This window comes from Mixophyes fleayi, chromosome 3 (assembly GCF_038048845.1).
Source record: "Mixophyes fleayi isolate aMixFle1 chromosome 3, aMixFle1.hap1, whole genome shotgun sequence".
NCBI lineage: Eukaryota > Metazoa > Chordata > Amphibia > Anura > Limnodynastidae > Mixophyes > Mixophyes fleayi.
In genome coordinates this window covers 107,411,219-107,422,751 of record NC_134404.1, presented here as the reverse complement: position 1 = coordinate 107,422,751, position 11,533 = coordinate 107,411,219, and positions in this window count along the sequence as shown.

The window sequence follows — 11,533 nt, the reverse complement described above, 5'->3', positions numbered from 1 at the left end:
CACGGTTGCAGATAACTTTGCATCTGATAACTCCAACTAATCCAGCACACATATAGCAGCAATAAAACAGTTCTGCCAGTTCACATACCCGGTGTTATGGATGCAGTTGTTTCACAGCGTCACTCAGAGCTCATAGACAATAGGCATGGACCAGAGGTTCTTGCAAGCTTCTTGTGCACTCCATCCCCTACACCAGAGACCCTCCTCTACAAACAATACACCTGCCCAACCCACAAGCCGTTGGCACTACATTACAAAAAAAAAGTCAAGGAAATAAATAAAAAAAACTGTGTCGAATGATGCTAATTAGCACTTCACATGATGGGCTCCTGTCAGGTAATGAGATAATTAATTACAGCCGCTAGTCCTATTTATAATATAGAGCTTTCCCATGTCCTCATCGCTGAGCCTCTAGGAAATGTTATAAATAGGACTAGCGGCTGTAATTATATCATATAATCATATCATGTAAAGTGCTAGATAGCACATAGTTGCCTACTCTCCCGGACATTCCAGAATTTTTGGGAGTTCTCCCGGACTCCCGAGAGAGCAGGCAAAAATCCCGGATCCAGCTTCTCCCCGTTGTTGTAGATGGTGGGGGCGGGGCTAACCGCGCCATCGTGGCCCCGCCCCTGCTACGATTGGCCAGAATTTCCTACGATTGACAGGGGCGGAGCCTAACGGTGCATCCCGCGTAGCCACGCCCCCCTCGACGGACCCCCCTCCCGGACGGCTGGCTTCAAGAGTAGGTAAGTATGAGATATATATTTCTACTATGACATTTATAATGAGATTACGCCAATGATCTAGTCTCTCGATTGTTAAGTCTCCTTTGATATTTTATCCATTTAACCAGAATTTACTGAAACAATTGCCTATCATATCTATTGTTGTTACACATGTATTTGTAATAAATTTTATATCGATTTGAGTCTTGCGCTATCTTATCATATTACAGTAGTTTTTACATTATTGACGGGTCCAGACCCCGTCTAGACAGCTGCATCTCGATCGATTGATATAGGATAACTAGCGCCCCATACATGCGTGTTTGTTTTGATAAAGTATGAGATAGCATTGTTCTACGTGTTTTGTTATTTTAACAAGCAAGGATTCTGTGGATTATTTTGGGTTTGAAAGCTGCAATACTATGGATTTATTTTATTTTATGGACATGGCTTTTTTTTAGGTTTCAAGCCTCAAGGACGTGGATGTATTGTAAAAAATGGAGGGAGAAAAAACAAAGCACCTGATATCGGTATGCTTAGACCAATATAACAAGGTGATTATATATATTTGTGTTAATATGGGTTACAGATGAAGAGCCTGGATGTTGGTGAGTACTACTATTTAAAATAAAGTTATTCCCGAAGAGCCAGCATGCCTTGGTCTCCTGGTGCATGTAGTACTACAAGCACGAGCATTCCCAAACTAATAATGGCAGGATGAGCTTGTGGGGACTTGTAGTGCACCAGGGCCAAACGAGTGTTTTTACTGTAAAATATTTGTTATAACCCCACACCCACTGCCCAGAGGCGTGGAAAGAGCCCTAGTGCTTTCAGCACAGGGCTAAGTACCCCGGGGGAAAGGGGGTACACTTTTTTGCAGACCCCATTTCCCTAGGTGCTTCAGCCCAATTCTGACCGGCCTGGGGTTGGTTGTCATTAGGGCAGAGGAACCCCACTCTGCGGGTTTCCCTGCTACCTAATGCTGGTACTAGTAAAATTGGTTCAACCCCACACTTTTTGACCCCGTGATTTTATTAGTACCAACACTAGTGTTAAGCTGTACGTGAAGGGGAGAGGAGGGCACGCTGTTTTTTAAAATGTATTAACTGACTTTTTTTTTTTTTTTATGTATTGTCGGCGGTATTGCCGGCAAGTGGGGGGGGCAAGGGGGGGATTTTTTATGTATTTTTTCTTATTTGGTACTGCGGGGGGGGGATTGGGGTATTAGGTATAGCCACTTTAAGTGTAATTCCTTCTGTGACTGTCGGCAATGAGTTTTTTTTTTATCCAACAAGAACTGAGTTAATGTACTGTAAGCCCGCCTACTTAATAGACAGCCTGCCAGTAAGGAGCAGTCAGTGATATATGCATGTCAACAATTTGTAAATATTTGGGAGGGTAGTCGTACTTGTAATTAGATTGAATCAACCTCTCCAAAAGGGAAACTACTAATTAGAGAGCATTCCTGGCAAGGGAGTGCCTTGGATGCAAACTAGATTGTCAGTTTGTCTTTTCTGATTGGGATTTACATTCAGTTTGTCTGGTTGTGGTTTAGATACATCAGTGATATCATCATATTATGGGATGGCACCCAAGATCCATTTTTGACCTTTGTTGATAGTCTCAACCAAAATGTGATGAATGCCAGACTTACCTCAGACAATTGTAAGTGTACCATTGTTTTTTATTGTTTATCATAGTTATATAAGATTGTTAACAAATGGAAACACGTCTAAGATATAAAACAAAGAACGGCGCATTTCCACTCTTTACTCCATATTTTCCGCCGCACTGCTCTGTTGGTGTGGCTGGAGGAGGAGTTAGGATGGGGTTAGAACAATTATTACCATGTAGGGTGTTGCAGTGGTAGTTTTTGATCAAAGCTCCATTATATAGAACAACTCAATATTCCACGTGGCGCATCTCTACTCCAATAATAGAGCACCAGGCCTCTATGTACATTGGTATCTCTTACATATCAGTACATAGTGCTCTATGTTTTTATGTTTAGGGAATAGGAAGGGGTCAAAAGGTGAAGTAGACAAGAGCAATAAAGATTACACATGAAACGATATATAAAACTTTTCAACTTTTAAAACACAAACATTATAAACAGACAGAAGTATAATAAGACACTGTAATAAAGAGAATAGTTATATACACTGAAAGACTACCCGAAACTTTAAGAAGGACAATGTCATATGTTATACTCAGCTGTAGATTGGATAACTGAAGACAGGCTTGCAAACCCAAATTTTAAAAAATGTAAGCTATTTCCTGGATAGTTTTGCAATGTGGCATATTGTACTCTAAGACGTGTAAGTGTTTTTTTTATAAACGCTCCATCAGTAATGCATAGTTATATATTGTGACTAGAACACTTATAAGTAATTTATGGTATACATTTATTTAAAGAGATATTTTTTACTTTATTTTTGTTTGGAAAGTAAAGTAAAATAAAATGTTTAGACATTTCTTAAATGTTACATGTAGACAGCAACAAAAATGCCACCTTGTGGTGATATGATCATGCAAAATAAGATATTTTCAGATCCATTATTACTATACATGTTGTAGCACTGTTGTTTAATTTAGCAGGAAAATACCTAGAATTCACCTTTAAGGAAAGAGGGTTAATAGTAGGTTCAGAAAAAGTAACCTAAAGAACCATCAAGAAATAAAAACTAAGACCTTTTTTCATGTCACAAAATATCTGGAAGTCAGACTTTGCTGTAAACACACAGACTTGGCACACACAGTATAGCAGTCTTTACAATTCTGACTATGAAGTTGTTGATGTCAGATTTTATTTAATCAGCAGTTTCCCAGTCAGTATATAAAACCTGGTATGCTGAGAGTTTATGGCAAAGTCTCATTTATATTGCTTTCCATTTAACATGTGAAAGGAAATGTCCATCTTTCTAGACTATTTTTACTCTAAATAAGATTTAATGGAACCAACAGGTCAATTTTGCAGTTTTGGCTCTCCTGCCAAAAATTTTTTATGATATAATCTCACGCCCGGGATTTTGAAAAGTGATCTGTTGGGCAGATGATGCAGAGGTGGGGGCTAGATATGGAGTGGTGGGGCCAGACATGGAGTGGTGGGGCCAGACATGAAGTGGTGATTGCAAGACATGGAGTGGTGGTTGCAAGATATGATGTGGTGGTTGCAAGATATGGTGTGGTGGTTGCAAGATATATGCAGTGGTAGGGGCTATATATAACAGTGGTGGATGCTAGGTATAGCAGTGGTGGGAATTATATATATATACAGTGGTAGTTGCTAGATATGCAGTGGTAGTTGCTAGATATGCAGTGGTGGGGGCTTTATATAACAGTGGTGGGGGAATTATATATACAGTGGTAGTTACTAGTTAAGCAGTGATAGTTGCTATATATACAGTGGGGAGGCTAGATATAGCCGTGGTGGAGGCTAGATATAATGTGTTATCTGTAAATAAGATCATATCTATATACATTATGTTCACTACAAGGCCAACATCATATAACAAATGTGCATGGTTAGAATAAAAGTAAAGTAATTTAAACTGATAATAGTATTGTGAATAGTTAGTTTTCTCAAGCTGGGTTAGCAGAAACGGTACTGCACAGTATTACTATAGATTGTCATCTTTATTATTTCTATGGGTAGATTTATCACACCTTCTATAAAAGGAAAGTGTTGGTGCTGCCCATACCAATCAACCAGATCCTAGCTATCATTTTCAAGTACACACTAGCTAGAATCTGATTGGTTGCTATGGGAACACCTCTACTTTTCCTTTTTAGAAGGTGTGATAAATCTACCCCTGAATGTTATATTTTCAAATGGACACCAACTGATTCCCTGACTGTAGCTGCATTTCATCCTTCTGGTGTTTTGACCTGTGACTTTCCTTTCTGTAAAAGTTAGGTACAAACTCTGTGTATTTCTGCGGTATGATAGTAATGGGGTATATTTGCAGATGCTATAACTTGATTTATTTAATGATCTTAATAAATAATGGATCACATGAACTTCACATTGTATCTCTTTCAAGTATTAGACCAAAAGCAGGTACTGAAAATGATAACACACAATAATGTGCCTGAGCAAAAGAGAATTGGTGCCGTGCAGTTGGTTGTTATTCAAATTGTGGAATATTGTGAGGGACAAACATTTACAGAGACAATCTTACAAAATCAACCAAGGTGCCCAAAACTCAGTTCTCATTAGCTACCAACAGTTAATGTTAATCGTGCACAGGTGAGTTAATCTATTTGGCTGGTTTAGTAATTATCCTACCTGTTTGTACTGACAGAAATCCTGAAAACATGACCTGTTGGTTGCTCTTAAGGACTGGGCTTGACTTTATTTGATCACTTATTCATTAATTACTGACAACTGTTAGGGCTAGATTGACTAAACTGCGGGTTTGAAAAAGTGGAGATGCCACCTATAGCAACCAATTAGATTCTAGTTATCATTTATTTAGTGCATTCTACAAAATGACAGCTATAATCTGATTGGTTGCTATAGGCTAGTGGTTCCCAAACTTTTGCAGTTCGCGGCACCCTTAGAGTCTCCAAAAAATTTTCAGGGCACCCCTTCAAAATAATTACCGAGCCGTCCCATTTTATAAGTAGTCAAAAAGACGTAATAAATATTTAGGTCAGAACAGAAATACTTATTTAGTTGTATAAAAAAATAATACACATAAATCCAAGGGAAAAGAATTTATTTATGTATATTTTTTTCAATTATATTTCTGTCAAAGAATAATTTACAGCTAACACACTCAGTGCCCCTCTTCATCCACACACTCAGTGCCCCTCTTCATCCACACACTCTGTGCCCTCTGCATCCACACACACCGTGCCCCCTGCATCCACACACACCGTGCCCCCTGCATCCACACACACCGTGCCCCCTGCATCCACACACACCGTGCCCCCTGCATCCACACACACCGTGCCCCCTGCATCCACACACACCGTGCCCCCTGCATCCACACACACCGTGCCCCCTGCATCCACACACACCGTGCCCCCTGCATCCACACACACCGTGCCCCCTGCATCCACACACTCAGTGCCCCCTGCATCCACACACTCAGTGTCCCCTGCATCCACACACTCATCCACACACTCAGTGCCCCCTACATCCACACACACTGTGCCCCCTCAGCCTCTGCCCGCTCTGTCCCCTCAGCCTCTGCCCCCTCAGCCTCTGCCCCTCGCTGTGCCCTCAGCCTCTGCCCGCTCTGTTCCCTCTGCCTCTGCCCGCTCTGTCCCCTCAGCCTCTGCCCGCTCTGTCCCCTCAGCCTCTGCCCGCTCTGTCCCCTAAGCCTCTGCCCCTCGCTGTGTCCTCAGCCTCTGCCCGCTCTGTCCTCTCAGCCTCTGCCCCTCGCTGTGCCCTCAGCCTCTGCCCGCTCTGTCCCCTCTGCCTCTGCCCGCTCTGTCCTCTCTGCCTCTGCCCGCTCTGTCCCCTCAGCCTTTGCCCCTCGCTGTGCCCTAAGCTTCTGCCCGCTCTGTCCCCTCAGCCTCTGCCCCACGCTGTGTCCTCAGCCTCTGCCCCTCGCTGTGCCCCCGCCGTGGACAGGAAGAAAATAACAACTACTTACCAAGCCGGCGGCGCCCGGGACCCAGCATCCTCCTCCTTCCTCGTTTCTCACTGAATGCCGGGCGTGACGTCAGTGAGAAACGAGGAAGGAGGAGGATGCTGGGTCCCGGGCGCCGCTGGATTGGTAAGTAGTTGTTTTTCTTTTTCCTTCCTGTCCACGGCACCCCTGTGACAGCGGCGGCGCACAGTTTGGGAACCTAGGCTATAGGCAACATCTCCACTTTTTCAAACCCGTAGTTTAGTAAATATAACCCTTAGGGATAAATTTACTAAACTACGGGTTTGGAAAAGTGGAGATGTTGCCTATAGCAACCAATCAGATTCTAGCTTGCATTTATTTATTTAGTGAATTCTACAAAATGACAGCTAGAATCTGATTGGTTGCTATTGGCAACATCTCCACTTTTTCAAATCCGCAGTTTAGTAAATATACCCCTTAGTCTCTCAGTGTAGGTTAGGCCTGGCCAACCTGTGGCTCTCCAGGTGTTGTGAAACTACAAATCGAAGCATATCTTGCCAGCTATCGGTGACCTATCTACTGGCAAAGCATGATGGGACTTGTAGTTTCGCAACACCTGGAAAGTCACAGCTTGGCCAGGCCTGGTGTAGATGGTGTTCATACTTACAACAAACCAAAGAAGACATTTTTAGTTTAATTCACCTTTAAAAGTGTCTTTTCCACAACTACGGCAGGCTGACAGGGTGTGTCTGCGGTGAAGTGTGGCTACAGAGTATCTGCAGGGAACCCATTTGTAAAGGCAAGGTGGGAGTTTCACCTGTCCATCAAGCTAAGGCTGTGGGAGGAGTCTCAACTTTATAAACCTGTATTGTGCATTTATGCTTGCCAACCAATGCCAGTGACCGGTGTCTAGAAAGGAGGTTTATTTCTAGCCAGTAATAGGTTACCTGGTGTCATCCTGACGGAAAGTGTATGCTGTGTTATTGTGGCGGAACAATAAAGGACTGTTTTTAGCAAGAAGTTGTTCATGTGTGTATCACCAGAAGGGTACCCTTGTAACACCATTCAAGATGGTGGTAGCTATCACCAAGTATTTCCAGTTATAGCCTTCTGCTGGAGGAATGAGGAAGACTAGTTAACTAAGGACAACAGTGTTACAAGAACAGTCTCTGTCCTCTTATCACTATCACCATCTCAGGATGGTGATAGCCGAGAGCAGGCAGGATAAAAACCTTTATTAGTAACATAAAACATTTTTTCCTGATTTTTGGTTAAATAAATTTATTTTATTTTTTATCTATTTTTTACTCTTTTGCTTTTTATAACAATATAACAATATAAATGGTGTAGGCTGTCACATGTGGAGCAGGCCCTACCAAGCCATATGGAACTTTTTACCAAATTCATTGTTGGGTATTCCTCGTTGTGTGTATTACCATTTTCTCTAGGGCAGCAGTGTGGGTTTTGGTGGCATGCCTTTCCTGGTTCCCTAAAACCTGTTGTTTCTGGACAGTGTTCTATCTGGGCTCAACCAGGATGAACAATGATGAGCTCTCTGTTCACTCTTCCCACACAGAAGACGGCCTCTTGACCTTTTATCTCTCTCATCCCATGATTATGCTCACTGACATGAGACTCCTCTCATGGTTCGATTTCCTTCACTTCATGTGGCAGAACTCATTCCTCCTTCCTCCAAGGTCACGTGCTTCTCCATCTAATCACTCTTCCTCTAGATAATTTTCAGAAGCTCTAATTGTGAAGTGGTCTCTTTGAATTGGTCACTTTCACCTTCTTCACAACCTGTTCACTAGCTTCAATGATAGTCTCTTCCTGTCTGAACTCTAGGATCAGCTGGGTAAACAATGGTGGTGACCAGGTTGTGTTCCCGTGGTGCAGTTCTTAGCATCCCACCTTTATCTATTATCCTGTGGATAAGCTTGTATGGCTGTACAGGTAGAATCTTGTTCTACAGCTGTTATAGATTATCAGTAGCATCTTTGAAATCTCCAAATACAACTTTCAGATCCGCCACGTAGTCACGAGCTGTAGCTCTTTCTGCACTTTTTGGACTAGTGCTTGGAGAGGTTCATTTTCAGAGTGGATGGAGGCCTATAAATCATTACTCGCCAGGGCCCAAAGAAATCTTAATGCACCACTGAGCATACTAGATGGTTGAGTACAAACCAAATTTAACTTAATAAACCACCAACTTATTTTGATATTATACTTTATTTAATATACCAAATAGTACAGCCTTTTTTGTTGTTCTCTATTCAAAAGTAAAGTCAGTTATTGTCTAACTGAACAATGACAAATATATAAAGCAGAAATATATATGTTACAATATATATGTGCTGAAATATGCACTTGTATTAATCTAGGGCAGGCATTGCACAGTTATTTTGCTTGCTTTCATAGCATTAGCATTTTGATACACTGCTTAGGAATTCTTCAAACATTTATATATAAGATTATTTAATCAAGCCCTGGATACTTCTAAATTCTGACTCATCAATGTATACTAACAACATACTAACTTATTCACTATTTCTTTTGTCCTTTCCCTAAATGCAAAGATCTATCCTGCCACACACAGCACCTAAAATAGCCCCTACGTGTAACTTCATTGTATACACATCAATTAACAATTTTGATCCATACTTACCTACTTTCTTCAGCTCCCTTCCGGGAGCCAGCCAGTGGAGGGGGGCGTGAAGGGGCGGGGTGGCCGAAATCGCGGCATTTCGGCCCCGCCCCCTGTGACGTCATGACGCAAATTGCGTCATTTGACAGCGGGGGCGGGGCCAAACGCCGCGATTCACCGGGAATCGCGGCGTTTGGGATCTAATTCTGCCCACTTCACTAGGAAGTGGGGCACTTCCTAGTGAAGTGGGCAGAATTCGGGAGATTGCCACACTCGCCCGGGAGTCCGGGAGACTCTCACAAAATGCGGGAGTCTCCCGGACATTCCGGGAGAGTTGGCAAGTATGTTTTGATCTTAAGGAAAAAGTATGCAAGAAGAAACTGGTATTAGCAAGAGCAAGTAAAGCTGCTTATGTGAGCTGACTAATGTACATAACATAACTGGAGTGTTTATATTTAACTAGAAAAGTTCACCTACTCTTTCTCAACTTTCTGCAGCGTGCTGCCATATATACGGAGGATGGTCCTTATGTAACAGAGCAGACACCGGGTGAATGACAGCTTAGCAGACTTGCTTTACAGGAATGCACTGTGTGGATTGACGGGCTTCATACACAGGGTCAGGGCAGTGGCAGATCAAGGGGAAGGATGATCTTGCCAATCGTCCCCTCCCCCTTCTATAGCAGCACACTACATATGTATGCCTGACGGCTGAGAGACAAGCAGAGGGTCCTGCCCAGCCACTCTGATTATGTTTTAAACACAGAGTGGTCTTCTGTCTGTTTGTCAGGCAGAGGATGATGGCTGTCAAGTCCAATCAAAGTGAGGGAGGGGGGCAGACCCACCAACAGGGCTGGACTGGGACTAAAAATCAGCCCTGGCATTTAAAGTACACAGGCCCACCTCAGGTCCAGAAGGAAAAAAATTGTGAGCTGTCGCGCAGCGGCGGCGCCAAAAAGGGCGTGGCCAACATGGGGCATTGATACATACATTATAATAAAACATTACATTTATCATGCCCTCCCAGCCACATCACACCATCCCCCCAGGCACATTATGACACCCCCAGCCCACTGTACTTATCTATGCTGCTGACATCCATAAGGGTGGGAACTTCCTGTAGAGTGAACAGGGAAGTTCTTAGTCTCACAAGATTACCAAATCTTGTGAGACCTAGAGCTCCTCGGCTTGCTCTGCAGGCTGTGTCCTGTCCAGGGACTGGGAGCAACTATCAGATTCCTCCTGCTAACCAGAGCTGGATTAACGCTCGGGGGGCCTGGGTTATTTAAGACAGGGGGCCCCTATTATGTAACATGGTTATCATATTAGACACAATGTTAGACAAATACACAGGCAATACTGTGTGCACTACTGTTAGGTGCCCACAGCTTTGCCTTCACAAGCAGTACAGTGTGAAGTGGGACATATCTCCCAACTGTCCTTGTAGTCTGATCAAATCTCACTAAACGAGACAGTCATCAAAATTCGGGACTTCCCCACCTGTGTTCTTGTCACTTACACCACCTGTGGTTGCTGGTGTCTTTAGTTGCTGCTTGTCTGGATCCTCGAATGCTGGAGGCCCTATTTTGAAAAAAAAAAATGGGTACATGTAATTTAGAAACCTCCAACCAGCCCTGGTGTTTAATCAATGCAACCCATGTTTTATAATTAGGCCTCCCTCCAGCCTCAGCATTAAAATTGGAGTATTCACGTTTAATAAATAAACCTATATACCTCCCTCCAAACAACCCCAGCAATAAATTAAATCGCATTTACGTTTAAGAAATATACCTATTTCCCCCAACCATCAATGCCATTAAATAATTCCTATTCACATTTAATAAATAGATGTTATTTTTCCCCCAAACGGCCCCACTTTCAATTAATAGCCCCCAAATCATATTATGCCACAATAGTGCCCCAGTTCGTACAATAGTGCCCCCAAATTATTTTATACCACAATACTGCCCCCAGTTAATATTATACCTCAATAGTGCCCCCAAATCATATTATGCCATACAGTAGTGCCCCCAAATCATATTTTGCCATACAGTAGTGCCCCAAATCATATTATGCCATACAGTAGTGCCCCAAATCATATTATGCCACAAAGTAAAAATATTAACAACACTAAATTACATTTGCATAAAATGTGAGGTTATATAAATATCCAGTAGTAATATTTAGCCCCCCCCTCCCCTCTGTGTGGCATCCTCACTTTTCTCCCCCCCCTGCTTTCTGTGTGCCATTCTCTTCCCCCTTTTCCTGCTTCTGTCTGCCATTCTCTTCCCTCTTTTCCTGCTTTGTGTGCCATTATCTTCCCCCTTTTCCTGCTTTCTGTGTACCATTCTCTTCCCCCTTTTCCTGCTTTCTGTGTGCCATTCTCTTCCCCCTTTTCCTGCTTCTGTCTGCCATTCTCTTCCCTCTTTTCCTGCTTTGTGTGCCATTATCTTCCCCCTTTTCCTGCTTTCTGTGTACCATTCTCTTCCCCCTTTTCCTGCTTTCTGTGTGCCATTCTCTTCCCCCTTTTCCTGCTTTCTGTGTGTCATTCTCTTCCCCCTTTTCCTGCTTTCTGTGTGCCATTCTCTTCCCCCTTTT